Genomic DNA, 19,541 nt, shown 5'->3' with positions numbered 1-19,541 from the left:
AGATAGAGGATTGTATCGGATGTGTGGAAAGAGAGAAGGCTCGGGGTGTTTTGTGTGTGTGAAAAGAGAATGAGAGGATTGTATCAGATGTGTGGAAAGAAGAAAGAAGTGGTTTGTGTGTGTGAAAAGAGAATGAGAGGATTGTATCGGATGTGTGGAAAGAAGGATGGAATGGTTTGTGTGTGTGGAAAGAGAACGAGAGGATTGTATCGGATGTGTGGAAAGGAGGAAGGAATGGTTTGTGTGTGTGGAAAGAGAATGAGAGGATTGTATCGGATGTTTGGAAAGAAGGATGGAATGGTTTGTGTGTGGGGAAAGAATGAGAGGATTGTATCGGATGTGTGGAAAGAGAGAAGGCTCGGGGTGTTTTGTGTGTGTGGAAAGAGAACGAGAGGATTGTATCGGATGTATGGAAAGAAGGATGGAATGGTTTGTGTGTGTGAAAAGAGAATGAGAGGATTGTATCAGATGTGTGGAAAGAAGAAAGAAGTGGTTTGTGTGTGTGAAAAGAGAATGAGAGGATTGTATCAGATGTGTGGAAAGAAGAAAGAAGTGGTTTGTGTGTGTGAAAAGAGAATGAGAGGATTGTATCGGATGTGTGGAAAGAAGGATGGAATGGTTTGTGTGTGTGGAAAGAATGAGAGGATTGTATCGGATGTGTGGAAAGAAGGATGGAATGGTTTGTGTGTGTGAAAAGAGAATGAGAGGATTGTATCGGATGTTTGGAAAGAAGGATGGAATGGTTTGTGTGTGGGGAAAGAATGAGAGGATTGTATCGGATGTGTAGAAAGAGAACAAGTGTTACGAGAGAAGATTGGTTTGTGGAGAGTATACGGGGTATTACGGGGGTATAGGCCTATTGGTTGTTTTGAAAAATAGAAAGTGTGTGTGGAAAGTGTAAGGGAGTGCGTTGTCTGGAAAGTGAGAGGTGTGAATTAAGTGGATTGCTTTTTATATAAAGAGATTATGAGAGGATTATATCGGATAGGTTCGAAAGGAAGAAAGTGTGAAAGGAGCAGATTGTGTGTGTGGAAAGAGAGCGTGAGGGGACTGGATATCGGGTGCATGTGTGAAAAGAGAAAAGGTCTGACGGGAGTGGATTGGTTTTGTGGAAAGTACTTGTATGGGGGTTGGATTGGGTGAGTGGAAAGAGAAATGATACGAGGAGAGTTGATTGGGTGTGTGGAAATAAAGATAGTGTGTGAGGGGATAGGATTAAATGTGTGAAAAGAAATTTGGTAAGAGTTTAAAGGTGTGTGTGCGCGCGCGCGCGTGCATGTGTATGTCAAAACAAAAAAAACAAAAAACAAAAAAAAAATGTCACCTCGCTGTGGACGTCCATGTTCAAGCCAAAATAACAAATAGAACAAGGGGGCCAGATATATGGCCAATGGAGCAAATATTTAAAGATGCGAGTGAGCAAGAATTGACATTTTCATTACGCCAGTGGTGGACATATATGACAGAACGCTTGAAACCTTGGTCACTTGGTAAAGCTCCACACTCCGGAGGCAGAAAGTTGTGAAGTTCAAACATTAGTAAACGATAGTCAGCTGAATCATTATCAATATCAATGAACCGGGCATGGTGGCTCAGCGGTAGAGCGTCCGCCTCATGAACGGGAGGTCGTGGGTTCGATCGATCCTCGGCCGAGTCATACCAAAGACTTATAAAAATGGGACCTTCTGCCTTCTTGCTAGGCGCTTTGCATTTAGATTGGAGAAGGGTAATAATAACATGTTGTGTTATGCAGGGCCCGCTGGTAGAGCAGTTTCCTAACTGAAGTGGCTACCCTGGGTAAATAAAACGTCATTTTATTATTATTATGTGAAATGATATATTACAGAGAAGAAGAATAAAAAATAAAAAAATATTTTGTCCGAAAGGGAAAGCACTCAAAGGGAAGGATTAAGGAATATCAGCTGTGATGTTTTTTTTCCACAAAAATCTAACATCTATAGGTAGGAAGGTTGATGAACAGGTGATGATGGCAGAGTTTGATGGAGATTTATTTAAAGGACAAGTCCACCCCAACAAACACTTGATTTGAATAAAAAGAGAAAAATTCACCAAGCATAATACTAAACATTTCATCAAAATCGGATGTAAAATAAGAAAGTTATGGCATTTTAAAGTTTCCTTCATTTTACAAAACAGTTCTACGCACATCTTGGTCGGTATGCAAATGAGGAACTGATGACATCACCCTCTCACTAATTCTTTTGTATTTTATTATAAGAAATATGAAATATTTTTATTTTCTCGTCATTGTCCTGTGAAATGAAGTTTCATTCCTCCCTGAACACGTGGAATTAATTTAGGCAAGGAGGTCCTAAGCGTCAAAGTCGTAAAAAGTGAAATATTGTATAATTCAAATAATAAAAAACAAAAGGAATAGTGAGTGAGTGACATCATCGACTCTCTCATTTGGATGTAACTGGCTCGTTCATATAACTATTTTGTTAAAAATAAGCGAAACTTTGAAATGTCATAACTTTCTTATTTTACATCCGATTTTGATGAAATTTTCAGCATTGTGCTTGTCTGATTTTTCTCTACTGATTCAAATCAACAATTTTCTGAGGTGGACTTGACCTTTAACACACCAACAATTATAGGATGTTGACAGGATTTGGAACTGCAGGGTTGGAAAGTTTTTCAGTGGAGATGTTTGGTACAACATTGGGATTTTGTTTGCACGAAAAGCGATGATGGTACCACATCGGTTTCTTCGGTACTAAGATACTGGACCAACGTTGACAACTGAATCTAGGAAAAATGATCATGCACCATGAATATTCATTACGGGTACATGACCCAAATAATTTACTTTTTTATGTAATGCGATAATTCTCTACTTGAAAATTTTCTTATTTCTTGTGCAATGTATTTTGTTGTGATTTTATACGGTAAATATAAAACCTACCAACGTCGGAGCATAGTTCCCGGACAACGTTGGACCAACGTTTTCGTTCTGAAATTTGTATGCGCGTGCAATGCTATTGATGATGCAACATTGCCTGCCAGCATTGAGGCAGCGTTAGGCAAAATTTTCCACAACATCGCAACTCGTTGATCCAATGCTGTATTGTTACCAGCTGGGAACATACAACCAAAATGTGTTTTCATCGCATTGGGTAGGACTTCGAATATGACGAAATTGTTCCTGTATACAGACAATGGCGTTTGATCGGCTCACAGACTATGAATAGTTGAAATTGAAAAGCCTGGTTGGTAGTACTTTTGTTCATGTTAGATATCGTGCATTCACACAGAACCTTGCGCAGAAAGGAGAGAGGGAGACAAGGGGGGGGGGGAGTGTGTGAGGGTTATTTCAGTATAATTATGAATAACTTTCAATAATGAGCATAAAGGCGACATGCCCCCCCCCCCCGAAAAAGTATACCGGTATATATATATAACTATAAAAGAGAAAATAGGTTCCGAGTGATGCCCATGATAGGCAATGTGAGATGCCATGCATGCATGATCCGGGAACCGTAACAGTCAGGTTGGTGAATATATTTATATTGAATATGACTTGCATGTATTGGGAACAACCCCATAGTGCTACGGTGCCAAGCTACGCTGCGTGGTTTACACTCTCTTTGTAAAATCTCATGATAAAAAAAATATTTCTCGCACAACAACAAAAACAAATTCAACCTCGAAAAATAGCTTGCCTTGGTGAAGGCTGTATTGAAGGTAAAGGGAGTGTTCTTTTGATTTAGTATCATATTTCGTTCCTGTCCTGACTGAACTGTCTTTTAAACTTGAACCATATTTATCATATATGCATTTTCTGGAAATAAGCTTACGATGCATCGAGTAGTGGTCCTGAGTTTATTCATCATATTGCTTCTCTTCGGCTCTGGCTACAGCCTAGATGATCGACATACGGGGGCAAGATTGTATGATCAGGTAGGGTAAATCCATTCCAGAGCTGCGTAGAGGGAAATTGTCATGCCGGGGGAAGGGGGGGGGGGGTAAGATGGCTGTAAACTTTTCGCCGTTATTTAAAAACTCAATAATCAATGTAGAGATATATCATCTAGACATCTCGCTTGTTGAAAATGATATTTTCTTTCTTTACTTTAAACACACAAGGGGGGAGGGGGGTGGGAGCAATGGCCTCATACGTGTATACCCAATAATGATAGAGATGTTTAGTAGTGCCAACTACTACTACTACTACTACTACTACTACTACTACTACTCCTCTTAGTACTACAACTACTGCTCTTGCTGCTGCTGCTGCTCCTGCTGCTCACTATACTACTGATGATGATGATGATGATAATATAAGAAGAACACAGCAGCAACGATATAATAAGCAATGTCAACAGTTATAATAGCTAGTATTGATATAACCACTGATAATAATATTTTAATGTCCAATTGCAATATCCATTGAGTTGATAATTCTAAAAATGAAATGTCACATTTTATACTCCCAAAGGGTGGGGTTATGGAACGCCATTTTTATTTTCCAAGACGTGTCCAGATCCGTAGCCTGCCAGGACGACATAGGTATATAACCGTTTATATTTTTCGACTTGGTGAGATAATATATCTCGCCATGTTGACATAAAAATAGGATATGTGGCAATTTAAAAATTCTATACTTTTATAGGGGATTGTTTTGTCCTATACAAACGGGTTGTTTTGTCCTATACAAATTATATTTTTTTGATAACTTCGTATTTATTTTGTGAGTATTATTTATCATTTATTTATTTTTTTCTCATTTGGTTACATATATCTGTATTTGTACTTTGTTATTGGTTGTGTTATCTTTTTTTGAGGGGCCCACATTGTACAAGCATTGCTTTTTAGTGGGTCCCTCCATTTCCATCTTAATTTAATTTCTATTGAAAAATAGTATACTTAGTTAAAACCTCCAATGTGTTGCCCAAATTGTGTGTTTTTTCACAACATGTGTATTATTATTTTTGTTTCTCTGCAACGGATACAAATACTTATGTTTATATATGGTATACAACTTGTTTTTGTTTGATGGAAGTGAAATAAATAAAATTGAATTGAATTGAATAGGGGATAAGGATGTTTAAATAGTGACCTTTCCTGACTTCGTATACATTGAAGTAGACTTTCACATTTTAGTCTCTCGATCGGTAAAATTATAGCATAGTTCTGTCGTCGAACGATGTTATGAGGAACAATCATCGAGCTAAAACAATAATAATAACAATAAAAAATCATAATGATAATACTAACAAACAACAATTATGACAATAACAACTAGGGTGATTTTGATGATGATAATAATGATGATCTTGATGGTAGTGATGATGATTCTGGTATCTTGAAAGTATAAAATGCACTTCCTCTAATGCATTGTTGCTGCCACCTAATAGTGTGTAACTGATTCATAACAGCAACGGGGGGGGGGGGGATATGGTTGGATTATAGAGATACCATCCATTACTACACGACTAAACCATATTGGATAATTTTTTTAAGTAATCATGTTCCAAACTTAAATATAGAAATACAGACACTACAATGACAACGACGAGGAGGATAAAGACGATAATTTTTTTTTTTTTTTTTTTTCTTAGCTAATTTGTAATTTGTCATATGAAAATACTTTACACTTTACACTACATTTCCTTTCTTGTATGTTAACTGTCCAATGTTATTGATGTATGTTACTTAATTGTTTTGTAAAGCGCTTAGAAACATCACGTATTAAGCGCTATATAAATACAATGTATTATTATTATTACTATTATGATGGTGATGGTGGTGGTGGTGATGATGATCATGATGATGATGATCATCATCATCATCAGGATGATGATAAAGATAGTGGTGATGGGGATGATGATGATGATGACGAGGATAAAGATGATGATGATGGTGTTAATGATGATAATGATGATCATGACCATGGTGATGATGGCCCATGTCATGTTTTTTTTTACTAACAGCAAACTGTGGAAGAAATGAGGGCATCCCCGCTCATCAGAAAGATGAAAAGATCCATTGACGACTTTTTGAGCAGACGCCCAGATTTCAGAAGAGTACGACAACCTGTCGCCCTGTAGAGCAGACATGGAAATCGCGATTTCTACCTTGGCTCTTCCGGAACCATCATGCTATTAGGATTGTTCATTTTGACCAAAACAATAACAGCTGAGCAGATGATAGAAAGACATTTACGATGCCCATGATAATTTCTATGTAGAGTAAGAATGGAGGCTATAATGTAAAAAAAAAGAAAAATAAAGATATCAATATCTTAAGGTGTTCAATATGTATATCACAATGAAGGAAATGAATATCAATCGAGACAAAAAGTAAATATCTTGATTGGTTTAGTGAACATTTAATTTCATTTCTGATTTGTCCTTCGAAAGAGATAGTGAAGAAAAAAAACACACATTAATCAATGTGTATGTAAAATATGGACATTTGGGAGTCACAGCTTTTTACACTAATGAATGAGGGGGGTGTTTTAAAAGCAATTTTTATTAGATAAAAACTGAATAATTGGAAAACATTTTCTCGTCGTGTGTAAGGTAAATTCTATCTGTTGGAAATATTGCCTTGTCAGCTGAATAAGGAGGCAATTATAGACCTACATCAATAACTTTTATTCATACTAGACAGACGAAGATTTATTAAACTTTTTAAATCTAATTTGAATGCGAATGTTGAAAAAACAGCAGATAAGATCCAATATATAATTAGATCTGGTATATCTCTATTAGTAACCTCTCTTTCAGTGGCGTACCGTGAGTCACGGCATGAGGGGGGCACCAGCAAACATTTTGAGTCACTTAGTGAGCGCGCGAAGCGCGCCCAGTTGCCTGGTATACTGACCTAATAGAGACATTTTAAGAACAGTGCCACTGAACGGATGTGTATCTCACTGGTCAAATGATGGCGCGAGCTTAAAATTTTTTATATTCAGACCGGAAAGGAGACATTATAATCAATCTTTTGTAATCATGATACATACCTGTCTCGCTAAAAAATGCGAGCGCGAAGCGCGAGCTGATATTTTTGTAAATATTGACCCCCATACAGGAAGATTTTAAGGACTATATTTTAGGAATCCATTAAGTATACACATCTCCCATAGTCATCTAATGCGAGTGCCAATAAGCGCTCGCTAATTTTTTTTGAATTACATCTAAACATGCGCATAAAGCACTTGTAATCATGATTAACATTTTAAGGCTTGTTTGTAGGAATTCACAAAGACCATACGTAGTCTACTAACCAAATGCCCCCATGCCCCCCCCCCGTATTTACGCCACTGCTCTCTTTTATGGAAATACATCGACCATGTCAACGTGAACTAATGAATAAAATAATTTACCTTGAAAATGAAAAGACTGATTTTGCTTGGCTTTATGGATGTTGGATTATAAGAATGCATGTAGTTTGTTTGCCTTACAAAGGGACCTTCCTTTTTTTGTTATTCTGTGTGGGAATGGTATTCTTAATAACTCAATGAACCATTTCTGAATACTTTAACCAAATGCTAGTTGCCGACCCATTGACCAAATACAAATGTTCTTTATCCCACAATAACAGGCTGTCACACAAAAATATTGTTATGAAAATGAATGATACGGATAATAATTTGAATTAATATTTGTAATAAAATTGAAGTATTACTAATACTTTTTACTTGTCCCTCAATGGAAATTTGTTTTATAATTGTATGAAAAATAAGATATGAAGGAGACATCAATAAAACAGGGGTGAAATCATGCTGTTGTTTTCATTGGCGAATCCTATACACTTTACCCCACCCCCTTGTCGGTGACGCAATAAAAAAGTATTAGGGGAGACCGGGGGTAATTGTAACAAAATTTACTAAATTTGAATTATCACCTTTAGCTAAATACCTGCTTAAGCCTATAAATAAAATGAAAGATGCATATCTTGACTTGACACATGAATAGATTTGGATTAAGTTAAAAAATAATTTAGAAGCTATTTTCATTTGAAAACAAAGAGGTCAGGTGTTACAAATGCATGACATTTTGTTTTTTTATCACTTATACACTTGACGTGATGCATTACTTTTAACAATTTATTTTAAACAACATTAGCCATGTGAATAACAAAACATGGTTACAATTTTCTTTGTAAATAAAGCATTATGATTGACAAAACGTGTTCATGTTTCAATTTATCGATGAGCCTACTCCGTTCTGTGCTTTTATTTCAAATTAGCCTGTACTCTGATATACAATTTTGATATTAGAAGAACCTAAATTACTTTCGTTTTCTTAACATTTTTTTTAGGAAAGTGGAATAGATTATTAAAAACATGAAAAACACAATACCACTGAAGGTTCTGATTACAATTAAACAAATGATTCGCAAACCTTATTGCATAATAAAAAAATGACAGATATATGTTCAAATTTATGTATTTCTAAACTTATACATGTACAGTGCATATCAAAAAAGGGACAGTTTTGAAAAGTCTATAAATAATTTGTTTCAAATCATTTTATCTATATTTTGATGTTAATAGATGCTCTGAGATCTTATCTTTAAAATGCCATTAAAAAAATAAATTCTGCTCATGCTTGAGCGAACACGGGACGTTTTTGTCGAGGGTTCAAAAAGAAGCTTGCGCCAAAATGGCCGAAATGAGAAATTTGATGATTAGATTTTTGGCTAATCAGCAGACTTCCTCTTAATCTTTTCATTATTTTTGCCATAAATGAGACTTTTTGTTTCTTGGTCATGATTTTTATATTTTATTTTATTTATTTATTTATTTTTTTGGGGGGGAGAGCACACCGAGCCCTCATCCATCAGTATGCCACTGTTCAAAGGCACCATAACCTTTGAAGCACATAATAAAAGGATTTTTAAGAAAAAAAAACGCTCTCCGATACTACGGTTTAAAAAAACTTGTTCTTGCCTAGAGGAGGAATATTCAAAGCTAAAACAGAACATATTAAAAAGGAACAACAACAGACAATTCAAGCAATTAAGTAGAGTTTATTCGAAAATTATGGCAAAGACAATTAAAAGGTTAAGAGGAAGTCCGTTCTTAAGCAAGAAGTCCGACCATGATCATATTTATCATTTTATGCCATTTTGGCGCAAGCCCCCTTTTTAACCCCAGACAAAAACATTTCGCGTTCGCTCAAACATGAACGGCACTTAATTATTTTAATGGCATTTGAAGGATAAGGCCTCAGAGCACCTATTGACACCAAAATATAGAGATCATGATTCGAAACAAAAATTTTATCGACTTTTCAAATCTGTCCCGTTTTTTTATACGCATTGTATATGGTAGCCTTTTCCTTTTAAACTAAATAAACGATTAACAGATACGTTTCAAGTTATGCAAATTTTCTCTTTTCTGAGCCTTAGTTTTAACAGTTCCGAAAGTGTCATGTGCAATCGTAACATGGTTTCACATCTGCTCCGAAGAGGTTGGTCACATTTGAAAAGATCTTATCGTGGGTATATTCGTCGTTGAAATGTTAGCCTCAAATGCAGGCCGAAGAACATACTTTCTAAACATATAAAATTATCACTATAGCTCATTTACATATTTGCCCAGAAGAAAAATATTATGTAATGCGATATATTCCTACTCAAAAACAGATATTTTGCTGCAGAAAAATCCACGAACCGTTATATTTGCGCACACTCGCATGTAGAGGGATGAAATGCGCATGCTCTGTAAAAAAAAAAACTTACCCTAGTAGCTTTGACTCGCAGTGGGAGCCTTTGTTACATTTGTCCCTTGTTACAATTGTTCCCAGTCTCCTCTAGGCCTAAAGGGGAAGGAGAGGAAGAAGTAAATGAGAAAGGGTAAGAAAGGAGAATGAAATAATGGTAGGTGAATGATTTGAACGTGGACAATTTTTCAAGTCATTGTAGGAAATTTAAAATTCCACCCTCTCTGTGGCCAACGTTAATTGAGTGAGATTAATAAATGATATATTCAATAGGATAACATGGGGCTTCAAAATCCAGAGTTCAGGCCAATAGGCAAAATATTCAAGTGATGCTATTCTTCATTTGTTTTAGCGAGATACGCATCCTGCTTGTTCATATTACAAAAAGCTGAAAATCAGCTCGCGCTTCGCGCTCGCATCAATTGTTTAGTCAGCTACACATCCTGTGCATGGTTACAAAAAGTGCTTAGAACGCCCAGTTATTATCTCAGGGTATCAAAAGATTTCAGATATCTTCACAATTTACAACAGTCCTTGAAAGGTCCCTTTTAAGTCAGTATGGCCTACACTAAAATATCTAGCTCGCACTGGATTTTGTGAAGCGAGTAAATGTTGTCTGCCTTTGCCCCCGCTTGCCCCCCCCCCCCCCCCCCAGTTGAAAATCCTGGTTGCGCCACTGGTTTTATCGCGAATTACCGATACTGCAGCGCTCAAACGCAAAATGCAATTCATTTGGCGTATTTGCCTATCTTTTGTTGAATCAAATTTGAGCCAGAAATGTTTATCCAAAGTATGCGATAAACGATAGGTGGTAAAACTTGAACCCTCGAAGGCCATATAGTATACAGTACTTTACCTGACTGTTCGTCCTCTTGATTGTTTTGCTGGGTGTCTCCCGAAACCAAATCTAAAAATGCATCGAACATTTCCCCTGTGCTTATTCGTAACGTTACTTCTTCTAAGCTACGTCAATGGCCAAGGTGGTCCACGCGGTAGGACCGGCGATGGTGGCGGAGCAGGACGGCTTGCACTGACTAAAGACATTGAGGTAAGGAGTAGCATTAGCAAGAGCGTCGGCTGGTTTGAGCATGGGGAGATAGCACTAAAGTGGTATAGGGGAGTGCTCATCTTGGGGAGGTGGAACTACACTGTGAAAAAAAAGAGTAAATTTACGTTGGTCATTTTTTTGTTGGGTAATATATACGTTGGTTATTGTTTTGTTGGGCATTATGTGCCCAATACTTAGGCAAATTTTTACTCTGCCGCTGCCAAAATACAGATGTCCAATTGTTGGGCTAGTAATTGCCCTGCTGAGTGGTAAATGTTGCGAAACTTTACGATCACGAGTTGCGCTTGCAGCATGCTACACACGGTCGATAAGATATGGAGGAGCTTCTAGATGACTGGGGGCTGGGGAGCCTCGCTGAATCTTTCATAGGTGAGTTGCTTAAACGTTTTTTTTATTTTTCTATTTTGGACTTTACGTTAAGCATAATTTGTAAGGAACTTGTCAGAATAGGCCTACATACATGACATATATCTGACGCTGTTTTGTTTTTGCTTCACTCACTTGAGATATGCACTTGCACTTGTATGCAGCGTTATTGTGCATGCAAAGCACTTTCGGATAAGGTCTCCGGATCGACACGGACCAGGTACACGAAGTGAGTGTTCCCACATGTGCATTTTAATACTGAATTTAGAATATTTGTGACAGATTTATTCCTCTGGGATACATTCACCAGTAGCAGGAGAAATTCCCCTGACTTGAATCATGGTTACGAGTGTAGTTTCATTTACAGAGTGTGGTTGATTCATTGACATTGTGTGTTGTGCAAATTGTCATGTTTAATATTGTTTACGGTTCTGTTGTTTTAACAGGAAAGCGTTCACATAGAAGGCTTCCTTCAGAGCATTGATGAGACACAGCGGCCACAGCCCTTCATCTTGGAACTCTTCACCGAGAGCATACTCAGACCTCAACAAGTCTTTGTAATAATAGAGAAGAGGGCAGTACCTGTACAGTCGCTGATCGAAGCAGTTGACACCTGCTACAAGGCGCACTACGTCTTTGACTGCCAGTACCAGAACACGCTGAAAGGGACCTGGACTTTCTTTGAGAAAGTCGTTTTCAACCAAAAGGGAGGAAGCAACTTTCGCGAAACACCAGCGATGCGCTCTTTCCGGGCATTTGTTGCCTACACACAGTAGTCATCATTTTCGCTGATCAAAGCAGTTTACACCTGCTACAAGGCGCGCTATGTCCTTGACTGCCAGTACCAGAACATGCTGAAAGGGACCTGGACTTTCTTTGAGAAAGTCGTTTTCAATCAAAAGGGAGGAGGCAACTTTCGCAAAAACAACAGCAATGCGCTCTTTCCGGGCATTTGTTGCCTTTACACAGTAGTTATCTCAACAGCCGATCGCCATTGTCAGCTCTCAAAGCTGTTTCACAAAACAATGATTTGGACAAAACTGCACTCCATATTCCAGAAACTGAAAATAATTTAAAGAACTAACTTTACTACTTCATAAAGGGAAGTCCACCCTGACATTAAGTTCGTTTTAATAAAAGCAGTAAAATTTAAATAACATATCGGTGAAGGTTTGACGAAAATCAAAAGATATTTAAGTTATGAATTTTTAAAGTTTTGATATTCTGACGTCACTTGCGAGCTGCTCTCCCATATGCTGTGTACTGTAAATTCCATAAATATCCATTTTCTTAAAGGAATGTAAATTATTTTACCTGTGCATTTGATGTATTATTAGACACATGTTTTTACACACGCCTCTATGAAAAATATCTATTCCTTCATGAAGAACTTTGAAAAATGGAAATTTATGGAATTTACACTACACAGCATATGGGAGAGCAGCTCGCAAGTGACGTCACAATATAAAATTTTTTAAAATTCATAACTTTATCCTTTAATGGATTTTCATCAAACCTTCACTGATATTCTTATCTAATTTTACTGCTTTTATTAAAACCAACTTAATGTCAGGGTGAACTTTCCCTACATATATATACCTGTCAGAGATTTTGGTTAGAGACAGTTGCATGATAAACTTGATTCATTTTGTTCACTTTCAAGAACATATTCAAGTATGGCATCACTCAGTGATTTTTGTAGCTTTTTTATATTGCATTATTGTAATAACTTTGAAAGACACTGTTTTATTATATTCCACTTCTGCAAAGTGATGCACACTTTCTATGCATGCAGTTGGTTATTATGTTTTTCACTTTCTAGTTGTAACTTTTGTAACTTTCTGAGTTTCAGTTGAATAAAAAAAAAACCAGTTATATAAAAAAAAAACAGAGAAAGGGAAGTACATATATATACCTGTCAGAGATTTTGGTTAGAGACAGTTGCATGATAAACTTGATTCATTTTGTTCACTTTCAAGAACATATTCAAATATGGCATCACTCAGTGATTTTTGTAGCTTTTTTATATTACATTATCGTAATAACATTGAAAGACACTGTTTAATTATATTCCACTTCTGCAAAGTTATGCACACTTTCTATGCATGCAGTTGGTTATTATGTTTGTAGTTGTAACTTTTGCAACTTTCTGAGTTTCAGTTATATAAAAAAAAACCAAAGAAATACTGATCTAAAGTGCATTGATTGGACATTTGTTACTGTGTGGTTTACTGTGTGAATGTGTGCTTGTTAATCCATACTTGAACTATCACTTGTAAATTGATTGAATTGTGCTTTACAGCATTCAAGACAGTTTTACAGAAATAGTCATGAGAATAATATTTTTGTCATCCTTTATTTTGGGGGAGGAGGCTATTGATTTAAGAAATTCACAAATATGTAATCAATTTCTTACAAAATAATAACAAATGATAGTAATTAGTAATTATGATAGTAATACATGATTTCTTAAGCAAACAAACAATATATCTCACAGAGGATTTATGTTCTTTTATTATAAAATATACATTGTAGTAATTTTCCTCTTGCTATTTACAAACAGCATTGGATGCATTTTCGTGCACCTTTTCCAATAAATCATTGACAGAACGTAAATATCAAACCATCATGCATGAGAAACAAAATGCTTGTTTTATTTGCCCATCTATTGGATAATTCACATCAAAACCCCAGTCAAGTAATGACCATTTGTTGTGTAAAGCAAATGAAAAATGCCAACAAATAGTATTATTGATTGCAGGGAGGGATCATAATAACTCAACAACTTAGTAAAATTATGCCATTTTTCTTGGTGATTATTAAAGGCCTTGCCCAGATGTTGGGTTAATAACTTTATTAAAAAGTTGGGCAAATTAATGTCCCCCAAAATGTAGTTCAAAATATTACCCAACAGTTGGGCACATTAATGCCCCAACAACGTTGGGTAAAATATTGCCCAGTAGTTGGTAGGGTTGACTATCGGCCCAACGTTGGGCAAAATATTGGGTAAAATATTGCCCAATTTTTTCACAGTGTAAAGTTTGGAAAATCAGCTGTTGAAAGCAGAAGAAGGCGTACAAAATTTATTTTGCTTGCCAGTGTCGGAACTCCTCTGCCTCAGCGAGAGGGTGCTCGTGCACCCAGTGCAGAAAATGCCTTTTTTTCAAAATGGAAAGTGCCCTTTTTTGAAATAATATTTGCGCTTTTTTCAAAATAAAATACCGTTTTTGAAGTGAAACAATATAATACATTTCAGTTTAGAAAATAAGAAAATGACTCGCTCGCATCAACCATTGAAAAAGTAAGGTAATCATTCTGTTTTTGGTTACAAAAAAGAAAAATCCAGTTTTCAGGTTGGAATATCACAAATTCCATCAGTCAATAAATGCAGTCCTTACCAGCTTCCTTTTCTGGTCAGTAAATTAAAAGTTTCAGCTCGCGCTTCGCGCTCGCGTCAATGCATTAGTTAGATACATATCTTTTTCATGATAACAAAAACTGCTCGAAATATTTCATGTTCAGGTATCATTAATACATGGCAATTTGCGCAATAATTGACAAAAAGGCGAGGCGAGTTTCACAGCTTCAGATTTGAAATTGTTTCCAAACCGCTCGCTCGCGGAAAAATAAAGCCTAAATATATATTTTATCAACCAGTTATCGCTTCAAAAGGGCTTTGTTCAACTTAATTACTTAAAAAAACCCACACAACTTCTTCACACAGATGATAATCTCATGGGGTAAATACCACTTTGCATCATAATGCCCATTTTGACAAACAAGTGCCCTTTTCTTGGTTCCCCTCCCCCCCCCCCAAAAAAAAGCAAATTCGTTCCACCGCCCCTGTATTGATAGTGAAACTTTGTCAAAGTTCAATGACCCTAACTGACCTTTCACTATGACCATGTGACTAACAACTCCTGCCAGATCATTAATGACCCTTTATCACCATTATGTCAAACTTTGATGCAATAGTTAGGGCCCTATATTTTAAAAGTTTTATGAGGACATTTAGAAAATACTTTACCTTAATTAATGTGTCAGTGTTGGCACCGCAACATGGTCAAAGTTCATTGGCCCAGAATAAGTTTGACCTTGATAATTTGACCTAAGGTTATTGCAAATCGATAAATGATATTCGATTATTATTCTTCTTACCAAGTTTCATTTAAAAAAATTACAATTTTAAGTCATGATGATGTTTAAAAAAATAATTGGTTAAGATCTTAATGTTGACTACTCCCGCAGTCACCGCTACCGCAGCCGTAGGAAAAAACGGTGCTTATCATTTTTCTTTTCTTTTTATAGGAAAAAGGGAAATCAGACATGACAAATCAAAGAGTTGAAAGATTTTGAACAATATCGGAAAAATTCTATTTTCCCTTCCATTTTTTCCCTCTCATTTTTTTTTCTCTAACCATCACACACACACACTTACACATTCTCTCTCTCTTTTTTTATGGGGGGGGGGATCTGCTCCCGAAGGTCATTGCAGATTTATTTCTTGTACTGCACATTTTCTTCGACTAGGATATTGGTTTCTGTTAGTAACTTCGAAAACCGCCTTCACCATATTCACGATTTATCGAGAATGACTTTACAGGTCAAGTCCACCGCAGAAAAATGTTGATTTGAATTAATAGAGAAAAGGCAAACCAGGTTAACGCTGAAAATTTCATCAAAATCGGATGTAAAAAAGTCATGGTATTTTGAAGTTTCAAGTATTTTTCACAAAACAGTTATATGCACAACTCAGTGACATGCAAATGAGTCAGTCGATGATGTCTATCACTCACTATTCTTGTGTTTTTTATTGCTTTTGTATTATACATCATTTAAATTCTTACAGATATGACAATGAGTACCAACTTGACTGAACTATAAAATGTTTAAACAATGGTAATAAAACACGTTCAGGGAGGAATACAATTTTTGTTTCATATGACAACAGGGAGAAAATGGGAATATTTCATATAATAAAGTAAAAAAAAAAAAAAAAATGGTGAGTGGGTGATGTCATCAGTCCCCTCAATTGCATACAGACCAGATGTGAATGTAACTGTTGTGTGAAGTCATAGCTTTCTTTTTTTTACATCGATTTAGACGAAATTTTCAGTCTTTTGCTTTTTCGATATTTCTCTTTTTATTCGAATAAACTTTTTGTTGGGATGGACTTGCCCTTTGACTGGTAATGCGCAAAATGCAATTGGGAACTCATTTATTGAATGCGCGCTACATCTTTTGTTTAAATCTGTCAAATTGAGACAGAAAATTGGATCCAAAGTAAATAAATATGCGATACACCACTATAAATTGGGTAAAACACGAATTCTAGAAGGCCATACTTATTCAGTTCGTTCTCGTGATTGTTTTGCTGGGTGTCTCCGGAAACCAAATCTAACGATGCATCGAACATTTCTCCTTTGCTTATCTGTAACATTAGTTGTCTTAAGCTTTGCCAATGGCCAGGGACATGGATTGTTGGGGGACTCCATAGTGGTGAATAAAGATATTGAGGTATGTAGCACCTCCACTCGACACTAATTTTCTGAAATAATTGGATATGTAAAGCCTCACGTAATTGTTTAGCTTTGTGTTTTGTCTTTTTCAAGAACGTAGCTTGTTCTAAATTTCAATGCAATGCATATGTATTATGCTAATATATGCCTAAATTATACTTCTTGCTCTAATTCACGATAAAAGCTCCTAGAATGCTAATTTTTGGAGTTAATTTATTTATACCATTGCTACCTATTAAAAATGAAAAAATCCTGGTTAGAAAATTTATTTCTTATGTATTTCATTGTTTTATGAATTCCTTAGGTATTTATTTGTTTTTCGAACCTTTTTTTTGCTTTGTTTTGTCGCCACATTTATAGCAGAATCTTATTAAAGCATGATTATGCTAAGATCAATTAATTCAGCTGATGAAAATAAATAATCATTATCTTTATGAATAAGATTAGAAAACTCAATTAACATCGGCAAAAAAGGCGGCACCTATAGTCTCCCTCTGATTTACAGGGGGAAAACAACAAAATATTGGAGGTGCCCAAAAACAGGAAGAATTAACCTCACAACCTGTAATGTTTATATGGATGGTTAAAATGTGCATTTCAGTGGCAAAAGTGTTTGGAAAATGTTGCAATTCATGCATTTCAGTTTTTATACCAAAATGCAAAGAAGTTTGAGAAGTTAATTTTTTTATCACCTTCCTTGAAACAGCATGAAAAATCAGCATTTTGCGGCAAAACAAATTCTGCAAGCTTTACAAAAGTTGGCAATGCTCACCCAAACGTATCATCCTGCTGATAATTGATTCAAGTAAATAGATATTTTTGCAAGCGACACATTTTCATGAAAGTTTCGTAAAATCAATTAGAGTAGTAAAAATAAATACAGCATTTAGATTAGATGAACTAGTACAAATTTTGAAATATCAATCATAGTGCAAAATAAAAGAGTATTTAGTTTAGGTGTGAAAGGACATAAGCCTATTAATATAGGCCTATATGTGAACAAATTATCCCACGTTGTAGGACTTTTTTAAAGTGCAAATCTTTTCTGATAATGTTCTGTATAAGAAGTCCCCCAACATTTGCAACATCTGTTCTCTCTATATATTAAGCAACATAAGATCAAGTAGCTTGGATGTCAACTAGAGTAGGCCTATTACAGCCACCATAATGTGCACGGTGCACCTAATTTCTTACAAATTCGAAAGAGATAGTGAAGAAAAAAAAACACACATTAATCAATGTGTATGTATAATATGGACATTTGGGAGTCGCAGCTTTTTACACTAATGAATGAGGGTGGTGGTGGTTTAAAAGCAATTTTTATTAGACAAAAACTGAATAATTGGAAAACATTTTCTCGTCGTGTGTGAGGTAAATTCTATCTGTTGGAAATATTGCCTTGTCAGCTGAATAAGGAGGCAATTATAGACCTACATCAATAACTTTTATTCATACTAGACAGACGAAGATTTTATAAACTTTTTAAATCTAATTTGAATGCGAATGTTTAAAAAACAGCAGATAAGATCCAATGTATGATTAGATCTGGTATATCTCTATTAGTAACCTCTCTTTCAGTGGCGTACCGTGAGTCACGGCATGGGGGGGGCACCAGCAAACATTTTGAGTCACTTAGTGAGCGCGCGAAGCGCGCCCAGTTGCCTGGTATACTGACCTAATAGAGACATTTTAAGAACAGTGCCATTGAACGGATGTGTATCTCACTGGTCAAATGATGGCGCGAGCTTAAAATTTTTTATATTCAGACCGGAAAGGAGACATTATAATCAATCTTTTGTAATCATGATACATACCTGTCTCGCTAAAAAATGCGAGCGCGAAGCGCGAGCTGATATTTTTGTAAATATTGACCCCCATACAGGAAGATTTTAAGGACTATATTTTAGGAATCCATTAAGTATACACATCTCCCATAGTCATCTAATGCGAGTGCCAATAAGCGCTCGCTAATTTTTTTTGAATTACATCTAAACATGCGCATAAAGCACTTGTAATCATGATTAACATTTTAAGGCTTGTTTGTAGGAATTCACAAAGACCATACGTAGTCTACTAGCCAAATGATGCGAGCGCGAGCTGAAAATTTTTTCGCAGCTTTTTACACTAATGAATGAGGGTGGTGGTGGTTTAAAAGCAATTTTTATTAGACAAAAACTGAATAATTGGAAAACATTTTCTCGTCGTGTGAGGTAAATCTATCTGTTGGAAATATTGCCTTGTCAGCTGAATAAGGAGGCAATTATAGACCTACATCAATAGCTTTTATTCATACTAGACAGACGAAGATTTATTAAACTTTTAAAATCTAATTTGAATGCGAATGTTGAAAAAACAGCAGATAAGATCCAATATATAATTAGATCTGGTATATCTCTATTAGTACCCTCTCTTTCACTGGCGTACCGTGGGTCACGGCATGGGGGGGCACACCCCAATGCACCAGGAACAATGAAGACATAGGCTCTGAGCAAATTTGTTTCATAAAATTATGAAAAAAAGGTTCTTATGTAATGTAACATAACATAATTAAGTTATAATATAACATTATAATGAACAATAATGTCTCCTTTGCCACTACGTTTCTTTTCCTTTCTCCCTCTTTTTCTCCTCCCCTTTTTTTGGGGGTCAGCCGATGGGGGGGGGGGGGGCACGTGCCCCCCGTAGTTACGCCACTGCTCTCTTTGATGGAAATACATCGACCATGTCAACGTGAACGGATGAATAAAATAATTTACCTTGAAAATGAAAAGACTGATTTTGCTTGGCTTTATGGATGTTGGATTATAAGAATGCATGTAGTTTGTTCGCCTTACAAAGGGACTGCTTTTTTGTTATTCTGTGTGGGAATGGTATTCTTAATAACTCAATGAA

General features: G+C 36.1%; 1 long non-coding RNA gene across 1 annotated transcript; it reads left to right on the top strand.

Annotated features, from left to right (window-relative positions):
• Positions 1-3,538: 3,538 nt before the first annotated feature.
• LOC121423099 lies at positions 3,539-6,292 on the top strand. Its single transcript, XR_005971233.1, has 2 exons — positions 3,539-3,921; positions 5,955-6,292. It is a non-coding gene; the product is annotated as an uncharacterized LOC121423099 (long non-coding RNA).
• Positions 6,293-19,541: the final 13,249 nt, after the last annotated feature.

This window comes from Lytechinus variegatus, chromosome 10 (genome assembly GCF_018143015.1).
Source record: "Lytechinus variegatus isolate NC3 chromosome 10, Lvar_3.0, whole genome shotgun sequence".
NCBI classification, from domain to species: Eukaryota; Metazoa; Echinodermata; class Echinoidea; order Temnopleuroida; family Toxopneustidae; genus Lytechinus; species Lytechinus variegatus.
The sequence above is the reverse complement of the archived record's forward strand: the minus strand, read 5'-3'. Positions and strand labels throughout refer to the sequence as shown.